The 22,431-nt window shown below is 38.5% G+C and overlaps 1 pseudogene; it reads left to right on the plus strand.

Moving 5' to 3' along the window:
* The first annotated feature begins 19,752 nt into the window (after positions 1-19,752).
* On the plus strand, positions 19,753-21,632 carry LOC118842332 (annotated as a pseudogene).
* Positions 21,633-22,431: the final 799 nt, after the last annotated feature.

The following is a 22,431-nucleotide window of genomic DNA, read 5'->3' on the forward strand; positions in this document are numbered from 1 at the left end:
AAAACATCCCAACCCACAAGGAGAACCCCTAGAATCCTAAGAGAGAGATGTAGCCTTGCACTGAGAACCTTACATGCCAGTAAGAGTGAGAGTTGGGATAAAAATCTCCAGAATCTGTAGCTAGCTGCTTTCTGGGGACCTGACTCATCAGTGAAAATGAGAGGAGCTGAGAATCAACATAGCATATGACATTATATGCAGGAAAGAGTGGTGGAGAAAAATGGAGAAACCCTCCCCATTTCTTCTTTCTGTGCTTCAATGGAGTGAATGTGAGTGAAACAAAAGAAAGGCAGTGATTCCACACTTCCCTGTTAGAGACCATAAGGAAAAGAGTGGTGCTTCCAACAAGAGTTCAATCTCCCACTCCCATCAATCTCAGATGGGTGGCACTGTGAATTGAATTCTGAGCTCAGAGATAACACAGTGGAGAGGGCCTGACCTGGAGTCTGGAAGACCTGGGTTCAAATCCAGCCCCTGACATTTACTACCTGTGTGACTGAGCAAATCACTTATCCTTTATTTAGCTCAGTTTCCTCATATGTAAAATAAGGATAATAATAATACTTGCCTGCTAGGGTAGTTGTGAAGATAAAAGGAGATCCAAGCTCAAATTCTGCCTCAGATATTCGCAAGCAATGTGACACTGGGCAAGTCACTTAACCTCTCTCAGGCTCAGTTTCCTCACCTGTAAAATGAGAAGGTTGGATGAGATGATTTCTGTGGTCCTTTCCAGCTGTAAATCCACGATCTAACATATTCAGTCACCAGTCTTCTTGAAGACAGTTCATATCTCTGAAGCCCCTCAATAAAGTGTCATTGAACAAGACCACTGAGACATGAAGTGACCTTCAGATGACTGCTGTGATGTCTATACCCTGGAGTATCATCAAATTGATAGAAGTTCTTTGCAGAGCTCCTACCACTAGGCATATATTCCAGGTAGGTCATTGGTTTAAAAAAAAAGACCTTATATACACGGTAATATTTAGAGCAACACTTTCTATGGTAGCAAAAAAATATGAAAACAAAGGATATTCCCATCATTTTAGGAATGACCAAATCAATTGCGATGCATGCTTATCATAGAATATTACTGCGCTCTAAGAAACAACGAATATGATGAATACAGAGAAGCATGGAAATATTTACATGAACTTATGCCAAATTAAATAACTAGAGCCAAGAAAACAAAATACCCAATGAATATGACAACACAAATGGAAAAAACAACCACAAAACAGTCGGAAATTAATTTGCAAAGTTACAAAGAAAAAATTTCACCCTAAAGAGGATATTTGAGAAGACATTTCCCCCTACTCTTTTTCAGGAGTGAAGGAAAGAGGAGTCCAAAAATGTGGAATATTGTAATATACTGTCAGATTTTTTTTCCAATGTGCTGACTGCTTTTGCTAATTTTTTTTTTCTTCTTCCTCTTTTTCTTTTGTCTTTAAGAAAAAAAACTGTTGTCTTGGAAGATTCTCTGGGAAGGCAGAGAAAGATACCCAAGGAAATATTTTTTTAAAAAGGTATCAATAACATTTATATTAAAACTTTAATGGGGTAAAGAAATTCATCTAATTTATGAAGATGCCCCAATCAAACTCCTCTTTTATTGATATAAACCACCAGGGGAAATTACATGAGCACACACATGTAGAATATGTGGAGATACTCATATAAGGTTCACATCATTGCCTTCTTTGGGACTGAATCTCATTCTGGTCCTGAGAAGTAAAGCCACATATATGACAGAAACCAAGAAATCAACTCCACCACAGTCTGCAGACAGATTAAAATAACTTGAGGCAGTCTCATCCTTAGGAAGGAAAATGGAGCTGCAGAATTTTCACCAATTCACAAATCTAGTATAAGCAAATCCCAGGTGCTTTTGAACATGCCAGTAAGGAGATCATATATTGCTGTGGTTGTTGAGTCATTTCAGTCTTATCTGTCTCTTTGTGATCCCATGTGGGGTTCTCTCGGCAAAGATACTGGAGTGGCTTGCCATTTCCTTCTTCAGCTCATTTTACAGATGAGGAAACTGAGACAAAAAAAAGTTAAGTGATTTGTCCAGGGCCACACAGCTAATTAGTGTCTGAGGCTGGATTTAAACTCAGGTCTTCCTGATTCCACACCTGTAGCTCTATTCATTGCACCACCTATATCATGTATAAAGGTAAACAAAGGAGCCAGTAGGATTCCTTTGGTGATAGGGCCTACACTTATAGATTCGTCAGTTCTCTAACTATTTTGGTCTAAGTATCCCTCTTTCTTCCTCTGATACAGGAAGTCTAGTCTATTCTGCCCACAACTCTATCTAGAGAGCCTATCCCATTGACCTTCCTGCTTATCCCATCAACACCTAAAGTTCAACAAACCCAAAAATGAATTTTTCTTCTCCCACTATACTGTCCCTCCTCCTACCTACTCTACTTCTCTTAATGGCAGCACCCTCCCAGGTGCCCAGCATTCTAGTCCCAGTAATGATACTCTGAACTATGTGAGTCTGAGAAGTCATTCGATGGACAATGATTTCCTAAGCCATAAAATGAAGATGTTGGACTTGCTTACTCCAATGGTCCCTTCCAGCTCTAAATCAATCATCATATGGTCTTGGTAGTCTCAGCCTCTTCAACTTTAAAATAACAATGATAGCTAACATTTATACGACACTTTAAGGTTTGCAAGTCACTTTATAAATATCTTCTTTTATCTTCACAACCACCCTAGCAGGCCAGTATTATTATTATCCTTATTTTACATATGAGGAAACTGAGCTAAATAAAGGATAAGTGGTTTGCTCAGTCACACAGCTAGTAATGTCAGAGGTTGGACTTGAACTCAGGTCTTCCAGACTCCCTCTCCACTGTGCAATGTTCTGTCTCATAAGATTGTTCTGAAGGAAATATCTCATAGATTATAAAGTTGCCATAGAAATATAAATTAGTGGCAATAGTAGTATGTTTGTGTACTTGTCCTCCTCACCACTATCAAAAGGTAAATTCTACAAAAGCAGCACCTGTGTTATAAAAACCTTTGTATTCTTCAGTCCTAGCACACTGTCTGTCACGTTGTAAGTGCTTAGCATGTTTACTGGATTTAACGTTTTATTCAAAGGAAACCAAGGGTAGATGGAAGCAAGGTGTGATATAGATGCTTATCATGCTAGGAATCTTAAAAAATACAGTAGCTCTGCACTCCCAGGGCAATTATATTTTTTTATTTAAATATACATATCCCTCATTAGAAAATCTTAAAACTTATTCTTTTAAGGGTCTCATGGTAGGAGGAATATTAAAGTTGTTTGAACCTTCTATTCTCACTTTGCCACTTTTCTCACTCATCATTACCTACATTAGACACAGTTATAATTTCCATTATGTAAACCAAGGAACAAGCCAAATGACAATATTTTCTCCAGAGATTTAAAAGAGAGTCGTGAAACCATCCTGTGACTGTCACTATCCAATCAACACGTGGCATTGGACAACCAGGAGACAAAGCTTTATTATGAAGAGAGAATTAATACAATGCTGAGATGTTCAAGAAAAAAGATCTGTTTCAAGCTTTACTGATAATTCTTCTCTGATGCCTCCAAGTTTGTATGACTTGTCACCCAATAACAGCAAAAATTCACACCTCTACTGCATAATGGACTACCAGCATATTCCACATTACAACACAGATCATTACAGCAGTGAAATCATCTGTCAAATGCCATAATATCTGTCTTATAAGGCTGAACAAATTTGCCAATCTACTTGCTGAATATGATAATGGTGATGAATTCATTGACAGGATATCAAGTAGTAGAGTTTCACTAAAGGGAGAGAATCCCTCAGTAAACCAAAATGTGTGGTTTTAATCAATAAGTACACTTTCCATTTATGTGTTTTGCAGATCATGCTTACAACCAAAATCCTATTTGATCCTTGTAAAGTCAGCAATGCAAGAATCACTATTCTAATTTTAAAGATGTGGAAACTGAGGCCTAAAGCAATTAAGTGACAACAAAATTCATATAACTGATATATGTCAAGAGTGAAACTTAAACTTAGACCTTTACATTTCAAGTCTAGGACTTTGGCTTATATCATGACATTTAAATAGTTGGCATTTATATGGTGCTTTAACAATTACAAAATCTATTTTACATATTACAGAGTTTGAGAATTGGAATTGACTTCGTGGACAATTTAGGGAAATCTCCACTGTAACATACCTGACAAGCAGTCAAACTTTTTAAGCAATCAATTACATTTTGGACAATTCTAATTGTTGGGTAGTGTTTAGGGTTTTGTTTTCCCTTACGCTGAACATAAATTTATCTCTATGCAACTTGTACCCATTGTTCTTGTTTCTACCTAATGGGGCTGAGCAGCACAAGTCTTCTTCCGTGTGACTATGCTCCAAATACCTGGAGACAGCTGTCAAGTTACCTCTGAGTCTTATCTTCTCTACAGGAAACATGATGAGTTCCTTCAACCAATACTTGTATCATATAGATTTAAGGCTTTATACCATCCTTATTCCTCTCTTTTAGAAACATTTAAATTTATCTCATTTGAGTCTTACAAACTGGTTTTATTATCCCTATTTTACAGATGAGGAAACTGAGGCTCTGATAAAGCAACTTGTCCAGATCAAATAGCTAGTAACTATTGGAGACAGAATTTGACACCACTTCATTTGCCACTCCTCCTTACAGAAAACTTCTACTTTGTCCCTGAAACCATCCTGTTCTCTGATAGGTGAGCTTTCAACTTAGCTTGGACAGATAAAGGTTATACGTGACTGCATGGCCATCTCCAAACCATTCTGCTTTCCCTCCTTTCTAGTTCTCTTTTATACATTAACTTTCCTCAATTCAATGTAAAGTGCTTGAGTTCAGGGACTGTCTTGCTCATTCCATCTATATTCCCAATGCTTAGAACAATGCCTCGCACAAAGTAAGGTCTGTCTCTCTGTCTGTCTGTCTGTCTCTGTCTCCCCCACTTCCTCCCCGCCCAGCCCCCCGCAACATTCAAGGCTTTTTTTCCCCATGCTACCATGCAGTCTCTTCATTCCACTTTCATTCTATCCATTGGATATCCTAGAATGCAAGGAATGTGTTTTGGCATGGGTTCTAGCTAATACAGTCCAACGGATGTGAAGTTCCTTGATGAATATATCTCTCTTCATATTCTTAGGGAGATTTCCTGAACCTGGGTCAAGAAAACCTTACTTTATAGGATGCTAAATTTATGATCTTAGGATACTAAAGTGACTGGTTAAAATGCTAAATACAAACTGAACAAAGGGTTTAAAATATGGACTTTCATTCTCAGACATGTTTAGCCATACCCTAGGCTTTAACATTTTCTTCTCTTTTCCCAAAGGCTTAAAATAAAAATGCATGCTCTAAGTCAAATTTCCCCAGGTAATTTGGGTAATATCACTTTTTCCTTAATGAAATTCATTTTTCCTTTATTCCTACTTTTTTCTACTTTCTTAATTTTTAAAGTTTAACATTTTTTTCCAATTAATAAGTATTTATTTTCTCTTACTCTCACCCTTCCACAATACTGAAAAATATAAAAATAAAAACAAAACTCTGAACAAGTCTTCATAGTCAATCAAAATAAATTCCAGATTAGTCATGAATAACAACGTATGCTCATTCTGCCTATTGAGTCTATCGCCTTTTTTTTTCAGAAAGTGAGCAGCATTTTCATTATCAGCACCCTGGAATCATACTTGGTAGTTGTGTTAATCTTAGTCTTTCAAATTGTTCCTTTTTATAAATTGTTATTTTATAAATTGTTCTCATGGTTCTGATCCTTTCATTCCATTCATATAGATCTTCCCAGGTTTGTCTGAAGTTACTTTTTCATTTCCTATGACAAAATCATACTCCATTACATTCATATACCATAATTTGTTTGCCTATTCCCCAATTGCTAGGCACCCCCTAGATTTCTAGTTCCTGGCTACTATATAATGAGCTTAGTACATATATATATAATACACACACATATATATATATACACATATATACGTATATGTGTATATATATATATATATATATATATATACACATATATACACATATATATATATATATACACACTTTATGTGTGTATGGGAATAGGGTCTTATTTCTCTTTCTTTTGATCTCTTTGGAGGCATAGACCTACTAATGGTATCACTGGTCAAAGAGAATGCATATTTTAGCAACTTCTGGGACACAATTCCAAATCGTATTACTGAATGATTGAACCACCAACAGTGTGCATCGATGTACCTGTTTTCCCCCAGCCCCACCAACATTTGTCATTTTCTTTAGTACTACTGATTCTCTTAGGTAATTTAATGTATTCCCAGGTAGGTCATGAGAATACCCCAGAAGAAGTCAAGTCATTAAACTGTTATTATGAGCTTACTGTGTGTCAGGCACTGCAATGGGTTATCGGGAATAAAAATACAAGCAAAAAAGACAGTATAGGTCATTAAGGGGCTTATGTTCTAATTGGGAAAGACAACAAATAAAAGAAAGTTAAAGAGAAGAGGATGGGGTGGGGAGAAAGGACCTACTCAAGGACATAAAGAAATAATAAGAAAAACCTTGCTTCAGCTATCTTGGGCAGAACTATATCCATGATTCCCTTGGAACTAAGCAGGTTAGACCCTGTCCCACAAGCTGGCTCAGCTTGTCATGAAATTTAAAAATTCTGTGAATGAAAATGTATTTAGTCATATTAATAACTCATATTTATATAACACGTTAATAGAAATGGATGCAAAATTCTGTGCTATCATGGATATATGTAAGTTTTTGTTGAATTTCTTTGCTCTATACAGAGTAAGATAGCTTTATCTTCTTCTGTTCACTACTAAAAAACCAACTTCTTAGAATCTGACTTTATCTTGTGAACAAAATTCTCTGAAGGAATCCTCTGAAGAATTATGTTTGTGTTCCCTCTTGTTGAAATAATAACAATAACTTACATTTCTATAGAGCTTAAAGATTAACAGAGCATTTCTTTGTCATGACCCTATGGTCCTCTGCTTTCCTTTCTTCTCTCCACCTTGATTTTCCAAACTTCTGAATCATACCCCCTCTACAACTGGCTTATCCTAGAACTTCCCTTAGAATATAGGAACCTCCTTAACCAAGAACAGCCTGCCGGGGCACACTTTCTATAGAACATCTCACAAAAGGGCAAGGCGGACCCCACCTTCTCCCATTAGTGAGTACCTCCCAGAACCTCTGTTTTGTGAAAGGGGCCCAGACCTACCCACCACCATTCTTCTCTGGTGCTTTTGTTCCTAACTTCCTCTGAACTTCAAAACCACTCAACCCTCCCACCAGCCCTTCCTCTTTTCAGCACTATTTTATGGATCATCTTCTCCCATTAGAATGTAAGCTCCCTTGAGGACAGAGACCATATTTCTTTTTGCTTGTTTTTGTAACTAAAAGGCATGGCACATTGTAAGCACTAAAGGAATATTTCCTTCTTTCCTTCTCTCCCCTTTAAAACCCTTCATATCCTGACCCCTTCCCATTTCTCCAGTCTCCTGATACCTCCAAATACCCTTTGTTCCATTTAGCAGTGTTGGGCACATAGTAAGCGCTAAAGAAATATTTTCTCCCTTCTTTCTTTCCTTCCTCCCACACTTCATCCCTTTCTTCCTCCCAACCTCCTTCCCTTGCTTCTTTCCTCTTTAAAGTCCTTTATATCCTGGCCTCTTCCTACCTCTCCATCCTTCTTACACTTCACTTCCCTCCAGCTACTCTGCTTCATGCAATACTTAGCACAGTTCCTGGAATATAGTAGGCATTTAATAAATGTTTATTGATTGATTCCATCTATATTGGCTTGCTTGCTACTCCCACAAGAAAGATTCCCCACCTCCTAACTTCATTCTTCTTCAACTGACTAAACTTCAAGCCTAGAATGTTCTCCCTCCTTACAACTGCCTCTGAACTCTCCTGTCCTCCTTCATGGCCCAGAACAAAACCTGCCTTCTCAAAAAGTCCTTTATATCTTCCCCCTTCCATTCTGTCCCACTGCTAATGCTTTCCTTTGAGATTATTTCTATTTACAATTATAGTTGCATTGATGTGATGTTCATGATGAGTTTGGAAGAACGAGGAATAATATTAAAAACTTTAAAAGTTCATTTATGGCTTGGTGAATGAACAGATTCCTGTGTCTTTTATGTGTGTATTTGTTTTCATGATGTCTCCCCAAAGAGAATGTGAACTTTTTGAGAACAAGGAATCATCTTGCCCTCTTAGTATTCTCAGCCCTAGCATGGTGCTTGCTTAAACAGTAAGCAATTAATAGATGCTTTTTGGCTGTTCCACTCTGCTGATTTTACAGACGAGGAAGCTGAGGCTCTTACGACTGAAATGGTTTGGCAATGTTCACACAACAGTTAAGGGTCTGAGCCAGGCTACAAAGTCTGCTGCCCTTCCTCCTACACTATGCTAAAAACAGACCATGGAAGAAAAATGAGAGTTCAGGGCTAATTATTGCTATTACATTTTCTCGGCAAGCTGAAGTGATATTTAGGAAGAACATTTTTTAAAAATATAAATATGATTCAGAAACAAACCATCCACAAATTCTAAATAACAATTGTCTTGAAGATAGGACAGCTGAGCGTGGTGCAAACCACAGGTTGTCATCTTGAGGTACTTTAAAAGAAAAGCATAGTCTACAACGTATCACTTCATGACAACTCTGAATCGGAGACTGCAATAACTGAGGTCTCATATTCCAAGCCTCCAGAGGGCTCTTCCCAGAACCAAGTCATCAGATTAAATAGGAATGTTACTGAATAAAAGGGAATAGAGCTAGTTTTCTTGAATGGTAGAAGGGGAAAGTATGAGTGCTCTCAGATGTGCTATTTAATAGGAAGACAAGCTGAAAGATAATCTTACTGCACAACTTCAAACTTATTTTACATTAAGTGAATACCTATTAAGCGCCTACTGTATGCACAGCACCATTCCACTCGCTGGCAGTGATAGAAATGAAGGACATGATGCATTTATCTCCTCAGACTTTACCCATTAATAGAGAGAAAAGGCATAAACATTATAGTGTATAAATGCATAGAGACATGCAAAGCAAAATGCTATGTGAAGTCCAGTATGGGAGTCTATTACCAATGGTGAATGCTCTGGGGTAAAGGAGCAAAGAATTATGTTGTGCTTCTTAAATAATTCCTATATGTTTATCAAAGGCTAATTTTAGGCACCTTGAAGAGATGCATTTTTATCTCATAGTAGAATTTCATGCTTCGTTATTCTGAAATGACAGTAACTTATAGATTGTCATTATATATTGGAATAAGGGAACAGAGGAAAATGCAACATTTAGGTAAAACTAATTTGGTCCTCTGCTAAAGTTCACTCCCGAGGCCTAATCATGATATATGGGTGGCCTGGACCATACTAGAAGACTGTAAGCTTTGTCCAGTCCTCCCAAATGAGAAAGGCTTTGAGAGGAGGTCTAGGTATAGATCAGATGTCAATCATTTGATAATCAACTCAGGTGAGGATGCAGAGGTACATAAAAAGAATTTTGGCCAAAAGGCAATACAATGGGTGTTGCTTGGATTTTTTTTGTTTGTTTTGGGTTTTTTGAGGGGGAGGGTTGAGGTGTTGGTACTATTTTTAGGCCACAGAAGTTCACATCTAGTAAGGTGATGTAGGATTTAGGCCTTTATCAATATCTCAGTGATGTGGCTATTTCCTCTGCCGATGTACAGGGTTTTCCTAATGTCTGGACACGTAGGCAAAAATGCATATTTTCAAGAAATGAAATGAATGAAATTTTCAACATTTTAGTTAATTGGAATATTAACAAATAACATCTTCAATATGATTTCCATCATTTATGATGCAAAGGCTGATGCACTTTGGAAGATTCATGTGAACTTGATGCAGTAACTCCACATTGCTGTCAGTTGCCTATATTTGTCCAGACTTTAGCAACACCCTGTAGATCATGATGGCATCATGATCCCTGCCCATCCCATCTGACTCCTTACACCAGTCAAAACCACAGATTTTTTTTGGAACTACTAAAGAAAGTTGTTTCCATTTAGAAAGACTTCAAAATGAATGTTGCCAGGAAGGCATACTTCCCAAACCTGGCACATGTAATGAAGGTATTTGCTAAACAAAGGTAGGAATAGAAATCTTGAATATGCTTTACATAATTTGCATTTTAAAATTGTGTGATTTTTAAAGTGTCTTTTTAAAAGCTGATTTGCCATACTGTAATTCAGACTATAAATCTTGCCTGTAATATATATATTAAAGTAATGAGAGATTACTCAAGAATGTGAATTTCTAAATACTAGTGAATAATTTTGAATAATGTGGCTGCTTTCACCAATTAGCAGAAAATTAAGACTGTGGTGCTGCTCTATTGAAGAGTGATTGGTTTACAAGGATGAAGTGAACAGCTGTTTGGACTCCTTGCGCTGGCAGGTAATATTCCTTCATTGAAAAAAATACAAAAGAAATCCAAATTATATATGTATTTTACAATAAGCGTGATTCTAACACAACAGGTCCAGATTTGAGAGGTGCCTCAGGCTCTTCTTTCTTTCTTTTTTACTTTTTTTTTTGAAGATAATTGGGTTTAAGTGACTTGAGCAGGGTCACAAAGCTAGTGAATATCTGGGGCTGGATTTGAACTCAGGCCCTCCTGATGCTAGAGTCATGCTCTATTCACCATACCACCTAGCTGCCCTTCAGTCTTTTCTTTCAATCATTTGGAATTGCAGTTTTCTTGGAAATTCTAGAAGGAAAAAGTTAATATCTTGTTACTCAGGGTATCAACAGGCTTCAAAACTGTAAGTGAAAATAGAAATGTCATATTCTTGGAAACAGAGTAATTATTCTGGGGAGACTATGGTGTACTGGACTGAGTCCTGAATCAGGAGTCTGAGGACATCAATTCAAATTCATCCTCTGATACTTATTAACAGTGTGATCTGAGCCTCAGTTTCCAGATCCATAACATAAAGGGATTAGACTAGGTTGACTCCCAAGTTCCTTCTAGGTCCAAAACTCTAATCCTATAGGATCTTATAATCATGGGGGATGACAGATGAACAAAGAAGTCTTGTACTTCATCTTATCCTATAAGCATCTTTATGAGGGACATATTCGCACAAGTCAGCCATAATCGTACTCAGCAATGCTTCCCTCATCATGAGTAGTATTCCTCACTTGCAGTGAAATGTTTCAGCATTCTGAGAAAACAATATAAATTGCACAGGCAGATGCTTTGACACCTAGACTTCTGCTTTTGTTTGTATGCAGCCAAGTTGGGATGATTTGTCCTTGACAGATACAGTCCTTAGTTAAAGCTTTTCAGAAATATAACTGGCCCTCTCTTCAACAGTTCAGGGTTCTCAGCTGAGAATACATAAGGAACCATTTTCTCCAGCTGTATGTAAACTCAATGACATATTATTTTGGTTCATGTAAACTGGTTTCAGCTAAGTGCCAATTGTCTAGTATTTAAAGAATATTTTTAGGTTTTAAAAAAAAGACTATGCAGATACTTATGGAAATTTAAAATCAACTGGTTTTCATAATGTTTCTTATTCCCAGTCATCAGATGGTAAAAAATATGCAAATTCTTTATTCTGGTTTTAGCACTTGGGGTAAGAATACCTATAATAAGGAATCGATATATTTAATACATGTCTATTATAAGCCAGACTCTGTGGAACTGGATGGAAGTTAGAAAAACAAAAGTAACTAATCAAGAAGTATCAATTCTATTGTGGAAGAGAACATATACATATATACTCATGTGTATGTACCAAATACATATATATGCCAAATAATATATACCTATATATATATATATATATATATATGCATACACACACACACACACACACACACACACACACACGCCAATATATACCAAAAAAAAAGATGCAAGATGACAGGAGGAAGGATACTACCAGGTGGAAGAATCAGGGTGTTTGAAGGGAGACTTGAAGGAAAGTAAGGATTCTCAGAGGTGGAGGGGAAAGGGGAGTATGTTTAGGCATGGGAGCAGTGCAAAGTCATAGAGATGGGAAATTGTATGAAGCATATAAGGGACAGGAAGAAGGCCAATTTGGGCCAGAAAGTATGTTAGAGGGAGTAATGTGTAATAAAGATGGAAAGATAGTTAGAGCCAGGTATGTGAAGGGTGTTAAACGTCAAAGAGAGAAGTTTATATTTGATCCTAAAGGTAAGAGGGAATCACTAGAGTTTAATGAGCAGGAGGTTTGACATTATCTGACCTGCAGTCTAGGAAAATTACTTTGCCAGCTGTGTAGAACATAGATTGGGGAGAATCTTGAGACAGGGGATCAAAAGAAAGCTATTGCAATCATTTAGACCAGAGGTGATGAGCCACTGAACTAGGGTTGGTGGTGTGTGAATGTAAAGAAAAGGACAGATGCAGATGTCATGGAGGTAACAAAGGACAAAATTTGGCAACCAATTGAATATGTGAAATGAGGAAGAATTAGAAATAATGGTGACACCAATATTGTAAACCTGAGATAATGAGAATGGTGGTGACCTCAATAGTAATACAGAAATTCAAAAGAAAGGTGAGTTATAAGAAGGAAATCATGCATTCTTCTGTGATGTGTAGATACTGAGATACCTATGGAACATCCAGCTTGAAATGTCCAAAAGACAGGTGGTGACACAGGACTGAAGAGGGAAAGACTAGGGTTGGATATATAGATCTTAATCATCCACATAAGAATGATAATTAGGCCAAGATGGCAGCTGGAAAGCAGGGACTAGTGTGAGCTCCCCACCGAGTCCCTCCAAAAACCAATAAAAAATAGCTCTGAACCAATTCTAGAACTGCAGAACCCACAAAATAGCAGAGGGAAGCAGGGCTCCAGCCCAGGACAGCCTGGATGGTGTCTGGGTAAGGTCTATCCTGCACAGAGCTGGGAGAGGAGCAGAGCCCAGTGTGGGCAGCGCAGACCAACCAGACCAGGAGCCGGGCAGAGCATGCCCTAGTGCTCTGAATCAGTGAGCTGCAGCAGTTACCAGACTTCTCAACCCACAAACACCAAAGACAACAGAGAAGGTTACTGGGAAAAGCTGCAGGAATACAAGGAGTTCGTGGTTCGGCCTCTGCCGGGGGGGGGGGGGGGGGGGGGCAGCTACAGAACTAGAGCTGCAGTTGCTTCTGGCCCCAGGCCCACCTAATGGGAGGAATTAAGTGGCTGATCAGAGCAGGAGTGAAGAGCCTGCTGAAGATCCAAGTCCAGTCTGGGTTGGGGGTTCTTGAGGAAGGAGGAGTGCTGGTGTGGCAGAGATGGCACATACCCCCAAGCTTGGAACATAGTTCTCTTAACTCTACAAGCAGTCATACCCAGCTGAAAAACTCAAGGGTCAAGTTAGTTGGCTGGGAATATGGCCAGGCAGCGAAAACGCACCCAGATTCAGTCTCAGACTCTGGAATCTTTCTTTGGTGACAAAGAAGACCAAAACATACAGCCAGAAGAAGTCAACAAAGTCAAAAAGCCTACAACAAAAGCCTCCAAGAAAAACATGAACTGGACTCAGGCCATGGAAGAGCTCAAAAAGGATTTGGAAAAGCAAGTTAGAGAAGTAGAGGAAAAATTGGGAAGAGAAATGAGAAGCATGCGAGAAAACCATGAAAAACAAGTCAATGACTTGCTAAAGGAGACCCCCAAAAATACTGAAGAAAATAACATCTGAAAAAATAGACTAACTCAAATGGCAAAACAGCTCCAAAAAGCCAATGAGGAGAAGAATGCCTTGAAAGGAAGAATTGTCAAATGGAAAAGGAGGTCCAAAAGACCACTGAAGAAAATACTACCTTAAAAATTAGATTGGAGCAAGTGGAAGCTAGTGACTTTGAGAAATCAAGATACTATAAAACAGAACCAAAGGAATGAAAAAATGGAAGACAATGTGAAATATCTCATTGGAAAAACCACTGACCTGGAAAATAGATCCAGGAAAGATAATTTAAAAATTATTGGAGTACCTGAATGCCATGATCAAAAAAAGAGCCTAGACATCACCTTTCAAAAAATTATCAAGGAAAACTGGTAAAATAGAAATTGAAAGAATCCATTGATCACCTCTTGAAAGAGATCCCAAAAAGAAAACTCCTAGGAATATTGTAGCCAAATTCCAGAGTTCCCAGGTAAAGGAGAAAATACTGCAAGTAGCCAGAAAGAAACAATTTGAGTATTGTGGAAACACAATCAGGGTAACACAAGATCTAACAGCTTCCATATTAAGGGATCAAAAGGCTTGGAATACGATATTCTGGAGGTCAAAGGAGCTAGGATTAAAACCTAGAATCACCTACCCAGCAAAACTGAGTATCATGCTCCAAGGCAAAATATGGATTTTCAATAAAATAGAGGACTTTCAAGCTTTTTCAGTGAAACGACCTGAGCTGAATAGAAAATTTGACTTTCAAACACAAGAATCAAGAGAAGCATGAAAAAGTAAACAAGAAAGAAAAACCATAAGGGACTTACTAAAGTGGAACTGCTTTGCTTACATTCCTACTTGGAAAGATGATGTGTATAATGCATGAGACCTTCCTCAGTATTAGGGTAGTTGAAAGGAATATACATAGACAGAGGGCACAGGATGAGTTGAATATGAAGGGATGATATCTAAACAAATAAAATCAAATTAAGGGATGAGAGAGGAATATATTGAGAGAGGGAGAAAGGGAGAGATAGAATGGGGTAAATTATCTCACATAAAAGTGACAAGAACAAGCAGTTCATTGGAAGGGAAGATGGGACAGGTGAGGGAGAATGAGTGAATCTTGCTCTCATGGGATTTGACCTGAGGAGGGAATAGCATTCAATTGGGTATCTTACCCCACATGAAAGTAGAGGGAAAGAGATAAAAAGGTGGGATGATAGAAGGGAGGGCAGATAGGGGGAGAAGGTAATCAAAAGCAAACACTTTTGAACAGGAACAGGGTCAAGGGAGAAAAATGAATAAAGAGGGACAGGATAGGAGGGAAGGAAATATAATTAGTCTTTCACAACATGACTATTTGTGGGAGTGTTTTTCATACTGATACATGTGTGGCCTATGTTGAATTGCTTGCCTTCTTAGGGAGAGTGGGTGGGGAGGGAAGAGGGGAGAGAATTGGGAACTCAAAATTTTAAAAGCAGATGCTCAAAATAAAGTTGGTTTTGCATGCAACTGGGAAATAAGATATACAGGCAATGGGGCATAGAAATCTATCTTGCCCTACAAGAAAGTAAGGGGGAAAGGGATGGGAGGGAGGGGAAGGGGGGGTGGGTGATAGAAGGGAGGGCTGACTGGGGAACCGGGCAATCAGAATATATGCCATCTTGGAGTGGTGGGGAGGGGAGAAATGGGGAGAAAATTTGTAACTCAAAATCTTGTAGAAATCAATGCTGAAAATGAAAAAATCTCAAATAATAAAGTATGGAATTAAAAAAAACACATCTGAGGTTAAAAAGGAGTTTGCAACTGAATTGAGCCAAACTGGATTGAGAATTTTTGTTTTAAACCAAAACTGTACCTTCTCTTGGAACTCTCCATGAGGAAACTCTCCATCAAAGAAGAAAGGGAGTTCTGCAACTTATAGTCTTAGGTCATTCCCTAGCACACTGAGAGCTTAATGTTTTACCCAAGATCACACAGTTACACATTGTAGAGCATTTATCTTAGGACTCCCTAACTGAGGCCAGATCTCCGTCCACTGTACCTGCCATGCTGCCTCTGCATTTCATATGGCAGAAAGCACACAACTATTTTTTTGTTTGTTTCAATATCTATATTTTCTGAAGTATCTTTGATTAATTCCCTTGCACTATTCTATCTTGGCCTCCAATTTTGCCCTTAGGGTAATGATAAGAGAAAAATGTCAAAAACAAATGTAGTAGTGAAAGTGCAATCATGGCTGTTTCTGAAAGGCCTGCTCATCACAAACTCAGCCCCTACTGTAAAAAAAAAAAATCAATCACCCCTGTGTTAATGAGAGAATGATGCCAAGTGTTGGCATGGAACACCAGATACATGGAAAAAGGATGTGAAGAAACTTACTCTCCTGTGCTTGCTTCCAGTGTCTAAAGGAGGAGACCCAGAAACACACACCTGAAAGGAAAATTTCTTCTATGAAACTCATACAATGCTCCTAAACCATTCCTAAACTCCAATGCTTATTTGGATATTATTCTTATTTTAGTAACAATTTAAACCACCTTAGGCACAAAAAAACCAGCCAGATTACTTAGTTTAACCGATTTCTGATAACTTCCGTTCTTGCTTCAATAATTTTAATAATAATAATGATGATACAAATAATAATATTTAATATTTGCACAGCACTTATTCTGTGCCAAATAGTTTAGAATTATCCTCTCATTTGGGTACTTCCTTGGGAGGTGGATGCTATTATTATCCCCATTTAACAGACCAAGAAACTGAGGCAAACAGAGGTTAAGTGACTTGCCCTGAGTAACACCACTACCAAATGATTTAGACTGGATTAAAGCTGCCAGAAGGGAGGTACAATGCAAATCAAGTTACAACAGCAAATTCCTTACTGTCTCTGGGCCTCAGTTTCCTCATCTGTAAAATGAAGGGGCAACAGATCTCCAAAATCCCTCCTGAATCCAAATTTATGAGTCTAATTATAACTGAAAACTTACATAATGCTTTAATATTTGTGAAACACTTTACACACAAAATGTGATTTGATCCTCACAAACATGACAGATATTATTAACCCCATTTTTGAGAAGGGAATAAGCCCAAAGACATTAAGTTAAAACGTTCATGGTCACATTACCAGTAAACATCAGAGGCAGGATTCAAATTCAGACCCAGATTTCCTTAACAATTTTCCCTGCTCTTGTACTAAACTAGCCACGTGTCTCCTCAGTTCAGGGTCCTGACTGTTTTTTAGTAGCAGTGCTAGCTAGCAGAATCATAATCTTCTAGTCTGTTAGAATGTAAGCTCTTTGAGCAAGAGCTATCTTTCACCTCTCTTTGCATCCCTAGAGTTTAGCACAATACCTAGCAGGTAGTAGGTGTTTAATAAATGATTAAGTGACTATATCTTTCCTGCCCCATCTTCTATCACTGTGTCCCACAATCCCTCGTTCCTTCCTCTACTCCCCTGAACTATCAAGGGTACTTACCCATCTCCACACTACACTTGAGAGAAGTGAAAACCAGTAACTCATAAGGAAAAACATGAGGATTCCTGGCCTCTTTTATTTAGGTTAGTAACAGGGCAGCCTCAGGTGAGATTAATAATTCTAAATGTATTGGAACAGCAACGTAATGAGGCCTCATCAAAGTAGCATCTTATAGTGGAAAGAACACTAACTTAGAAAACTGGGGTGAGTAAAAATTCAACAAAGGTAAACTGAGGCAAGTTTTCTGGGCAAGATAACAGTTTATTAACAGTGATGCATATAATTGTTAATAAAATGGATCAGCCAGTTCCTCCTTCAGTGGGTCAGTGATCCCCAAAGGTAATGAAAAGATCATATTTATTAAGACCCCAAAGGAGGGTGAGGTTGGTGTAAGGGAAAAAGTCTTATGATTAGGGGCAGCTGTGGAAGGTGGACTGGCCTTCAGGTGTGGCTGATCACACCCCTCTTTGACAATTAAGGAATGCTAATTGCTTTATGAGACTCAGCTTCCTCTAGTAATCTTGACTAGAAAAACAGAACAACCTCAAGCAAATTCCTCCCTCCCCCCACCCCTTAGCCTTCCCCTTGGAGATTAAATCACCCCTAACTTTGAGGAGGAAAAGCAAAGATAGGAGAGCTGGGGTTAGGGGCGGGGCTTTCCCAAACAGTTTTTTCTGTTTATAGGTAAATGGTAGCAAGGGTCCCACTTTTAAATTGGTTAATTAGAGAGCAAGTGCAGAGGAGGGATAGGAATGATCACATTTCTTCTCCATGCCTTTAGTTCTGACTGGGAAAGGTCTTCTTTTGAGATAGGCTGAGAAACTGGGTTTGATGAAATGGGATGGGATGAATATAATAGGGATAAGTATAATAGGGATGAAATGAGAAACAGGATTAATTACAGAGTAATATTGGTTAGTAACTAATACAGCATAATTAATTTTCCTCAGGATATGCATTCAAATTCTGCTTCTGGTACATACTACCTGTATGATTTAACTCACTTAACTTCCCTCTGTTCCCTGTTTAATAAAAGAAATGAGGGGCTTTGCATAGATATTTTGAAGGTCTTTGTCAGCTTTAGATTTGTGGTCTTATGAATCCCCTAATAAAAGAACACACAAAAAAATTGAGGAGATAAATCCTGGGGGCAGGGAGAGGAAGATGGGAGGGAGAAGGTTCAGTAAGAATTTTGTTGTAAATTATTTCTAATAGTAAACCACTCCTTTGAGTTGTTACTACCAATGAAAGGTAAAAGGTGGCTTTTTCTCATTGTTGAAAGCTTTCTTCCAAAAAGCACACTGGGGGAATACTGCATGGACAAATTTTGCATGACAGACAAGAAATCACAGTGAAGATATTCTATAAAGGATTCAAAACTCATTGCTAGGAAAGACCACCATCAGCTCCCCATTACTGAAGCGACTTCAAGCATTCCCCCTTTTTCTTTGTTTCTCCTTCCAGATTAGAACCATAGGGAATATCTGCAAATGCCTCCATGCCTTTGAAAAGAGAACTGAAGAATCATATCCAAAAGAGCATCTATATGATTATAGCTTTGCTGGCTCCTCATCATGCTGGAGAGATTTGTCAGGATTTCCACAGTATAAACCTTTATTTTCAATTGGCCATAAAACCTAACTTTGGAATGGAACTTGGCCTTCAAAACACATTTGGCATGTAGAACAAGGTCTCAGCCCAGAAGTAATTTACTTTACTAATTTGTTTTTAAAAAAATTTAAGGGGTGGGGGAAGGCCTGATTATAGTTGCCATGAATGAAAAATATAAAAATAAATACCAAATTTTCCCAAACAGTGATACTGCCGCACTTGGGTAACTAAAATGAAGCCCTGAATTTTAAGAGCCCAAATTAGAGATGGTAATTTCCCAATCATTGCTGGCCATCTGAAAAACAAACATGTGAATAAAAGCTCTGACTTTTTCAAGGGATTTTTATGTGTACCCAGAAAGTCATGTGTGAGATCTGTGGTGATCTAGGAGTTATGAATCTGCCCAGGGAATTGAAGCTAATCTCTGTCTCACTGTCACTATCTCTATCATAACCAAAGATCCATGTATGTATGTATGTAAATAAAAAATATTTATTGTGTGTATAAACATTTATAGCTAGCTATCGTATATATTTTCTGCCAACAAAATATCTATTGCACTTTTTCCAGAGATTTTAAAAATAAGTCTGGTTTCAAAAATTTACAGAAAAATATTACAGAAGACTCATTAATTGATTGGAATATCTAGGCGCTAAATAGCCTGAAGAAGAGAAGACTCAGCAGAGAAATATGAACTGTCTTCAAGTATTTCAAGGGGTGTCATATAGAGAAGGAATCAGATTTGCTCTGTTTGGCCCCACAGCAAGAACCAAGAGCAGTGGACAGAAGTTCTAAATAAATCTAGACTTTATATATAGAAATCTTACAAATCACTAGAACTATTGAAAAGTAGAACTACTCAGGGCAGCAACAGCCCTTCTTGCTACACTGTTGTCAGCTACTACCCCCGACTCCCCAGCAACCATGTCAAAGGGACCTGAAGTTGGCATTGATCTTGGCACCACTTATTCCTGTGTGGGAGTCTTCCAACATGGGAAAGTGGAGATCATGCCTAATGATCTAGGAAACGGGACCACCTCAAGCTACATCAATTTCACCAACACAGAACGTTTAATTGGTGATGCTGCAAAGAATCAGGTTGCAATGAACCCCACCAATAGTTTTTGATGTCAAATGTCTGATTGGTTGCAGATTTGATGATGTAGTTGTATAGTCAGACCTGAAGCATTGGCCTTTTACAGTGATGAATGATGCAGGCAGGCCTAAGGTCCAAGTGGAATATGAAGGGGAGACCAAAAGTGTCTATCTAGAAGAACTATCTCCTACAGTCTTGACCAAGATGAAAGAAATTGTTTAAGGTTACCTTGGGAAGACTGCCACAAATGCTGTGGTCACAGTACCAGCCTATTTCAATGATTCCCAACGTCAGGCCACCAAAGTTGCTGGAACCGTTGCTGGTCTAATTGTGCCCGGAATCATCAATGAGCTAACTGCCGCTGCTATTGCTTATGGCTCAGACAAAAAAGGTTCATGCAAAGAGAAATATTTTGATCTTTGATCTTGGAGGTAGCTTTCAATGTCTTCATTCTTACCATTGAAGATGGCATCTTTGAGGTCAAGTCCACAGCTGGGGATACCCACTTAGGTGGGAAGGACTTTGACAGCTGAATGGTAAACCATTTCATTGCTGAGTTCAAGAAAAAGCACAAGGATATCAGTAAAAATGAGAAGGCTGTTCACCGCCTTTGCACCGCTTGTGGATGTGCAAAGTGTACCCTCTCTTCCAGTACCCAGACCAGTATTGAGATTGACTCCCTCTATGAAGGTATCAGCTTCTATACCTCAGGCACTCAAGCCTGTTTTGAAGAGCTGAATGCTGATCTCTTCCATGGCACACTGGACCCTGTGGAAAAGGCCTTAAGGGATGCCAACCTAGATAAATCACAGATTCATGACATCATCCTGGTGGCTGGTTTCAGTTGAATCCTCAAAATCCAGAAGCTTCTGCAAGACTTCTTCAATGGCAAGGAGCTCAACAGGAATATCAATCCTGATGAGGCTGTTGTTTATGGTGCAGCTGTTCAGGCTGCCATTTTGTCTGGAGATGAGAATTTGTAGGACTTGCTGCTGTTGGATGTCACTCCTCTTTCTCTTGGAATTGAAACGCTGGTGGACTTATGATGGTTCTGATTAAACGTAATACCACCATCCACCATCCCCACCAAGCAGACACAGACCTTTACCACTTATTCAGACAACCAGCCTGGTGTGCTTATTCGGGTTTATGAAGGTGAGAGAGCAATGACAAAGGATAACAACCTTCTTGGCAAATTTGAGCTCACAGGACTCCCCCCAGCACCCAGGGGTGTTCCTCAGATCGAAGTAACATTTGACATTGATGCAAACGGCATCCTCAATGTTTCTGCTGTGGATAAGAGCACAGGAAAGGAGAGCAAGATCACTATCACCAACAACAAAGGATGTCTGAGCAAAGAAGAAATTGAGCTTATGGTCCAGGAGGCTGAGAAATACAAGGCTGAGGATGAGAAGCAGAGAGATGAGGGGAAATTCAATATTCTCTTGATTCTTGTGCTTTTAACATAGAGGATGAAAAACTGCAAGGCAAAATTGGTGATGAAGAAAAATGGAAGATCCTTGACAAATGTAATGAAATAACCAACTGGCTGGATAAGAACCAGACTTCTGAGAAGGAAGAATTCAAGCATCAGCAGAAAGAATTGGAGAAGGTCTGCAACCCCATCATTATTAAGCTGTACCAGAGTGCAGGCTGGTGGGTTTCTAGTGGGTGGAGCTGGAGGTACTTCTTCTGGACCCACCATTAAAGAGGCCGACTAAACACACCAAAAGAAAGAGCATTCCACACAGCTTTCCAAAAACTGAAGGAACTCAATTCTGTAGTCAAGGCAGTAGCACATTAAAATTTAAGCTACTGTGTACATCTGGACATTCTGAATACTTGAATGTATGAGGAGGGAGAAAATTGCACTTTATCAATACTGTAAACAACTGGAAATATCGCACTTTATCAGTACTGTAAATAACTGGAAATATAATTCTTGTCCTGGAGAATAAAATCTATTTAAAATTGGCACCGTAAAAAAAGAAAAGTAGAATGGGCTACGTGGAGAGGTGTTGGGCTCATATCCCCTGGAGGTCTTCAAGTAGAGATAGACAGCCATTTTTCAAGGATGTTCTATTGAACATTCTTTTTGTGTCTAATGAGATTCCATTCCAACTCTCAAACTCTGTGAGGCTGTGGAATACCTACTGTCTCAATCAAAATGAGTATTTTCTTTTGTAATTAACATTTTCTCAATGGTTGTTTTTTTTAAAAAAGAAAACAGTCAATTCTGAATACATTTACCACCTACCCACTCAGTGAATCCTCCTTATAAGAAACAAAAGCAATTAAGCAAAATCATTTCTGATAGTAACATTCTGTAAGCATAGTGTGTCATCACTACAAGAAAAAGAGGGAGGGAAGTTTCCTTACATCTTCTCTAGGGCCGAGATTGGTCATTAAAATTATATAGCATTCAGTTTTGTTTTGGTGTACTTTTGTTTATGTTACTATGATCAACACATATGTTTTTCCTGGCTCTTTACGTCTTTCAGCATTAG

The sequence above is a fragment of the Trichosurus vulpecula genome, chromosome 3, assembly GCF_011100635.1.
Source record: "Trichosurus vulpecula isolate mTriVul1 chromosome 3, mTriVul1.pri, whole genome shotgun sequence".
NCBI lineage: Eukaryota > Metazoa > Chordata > Mammalia > Diprotodontia > Phalangeridae > Trichosurus > Trichosurus vulpecula.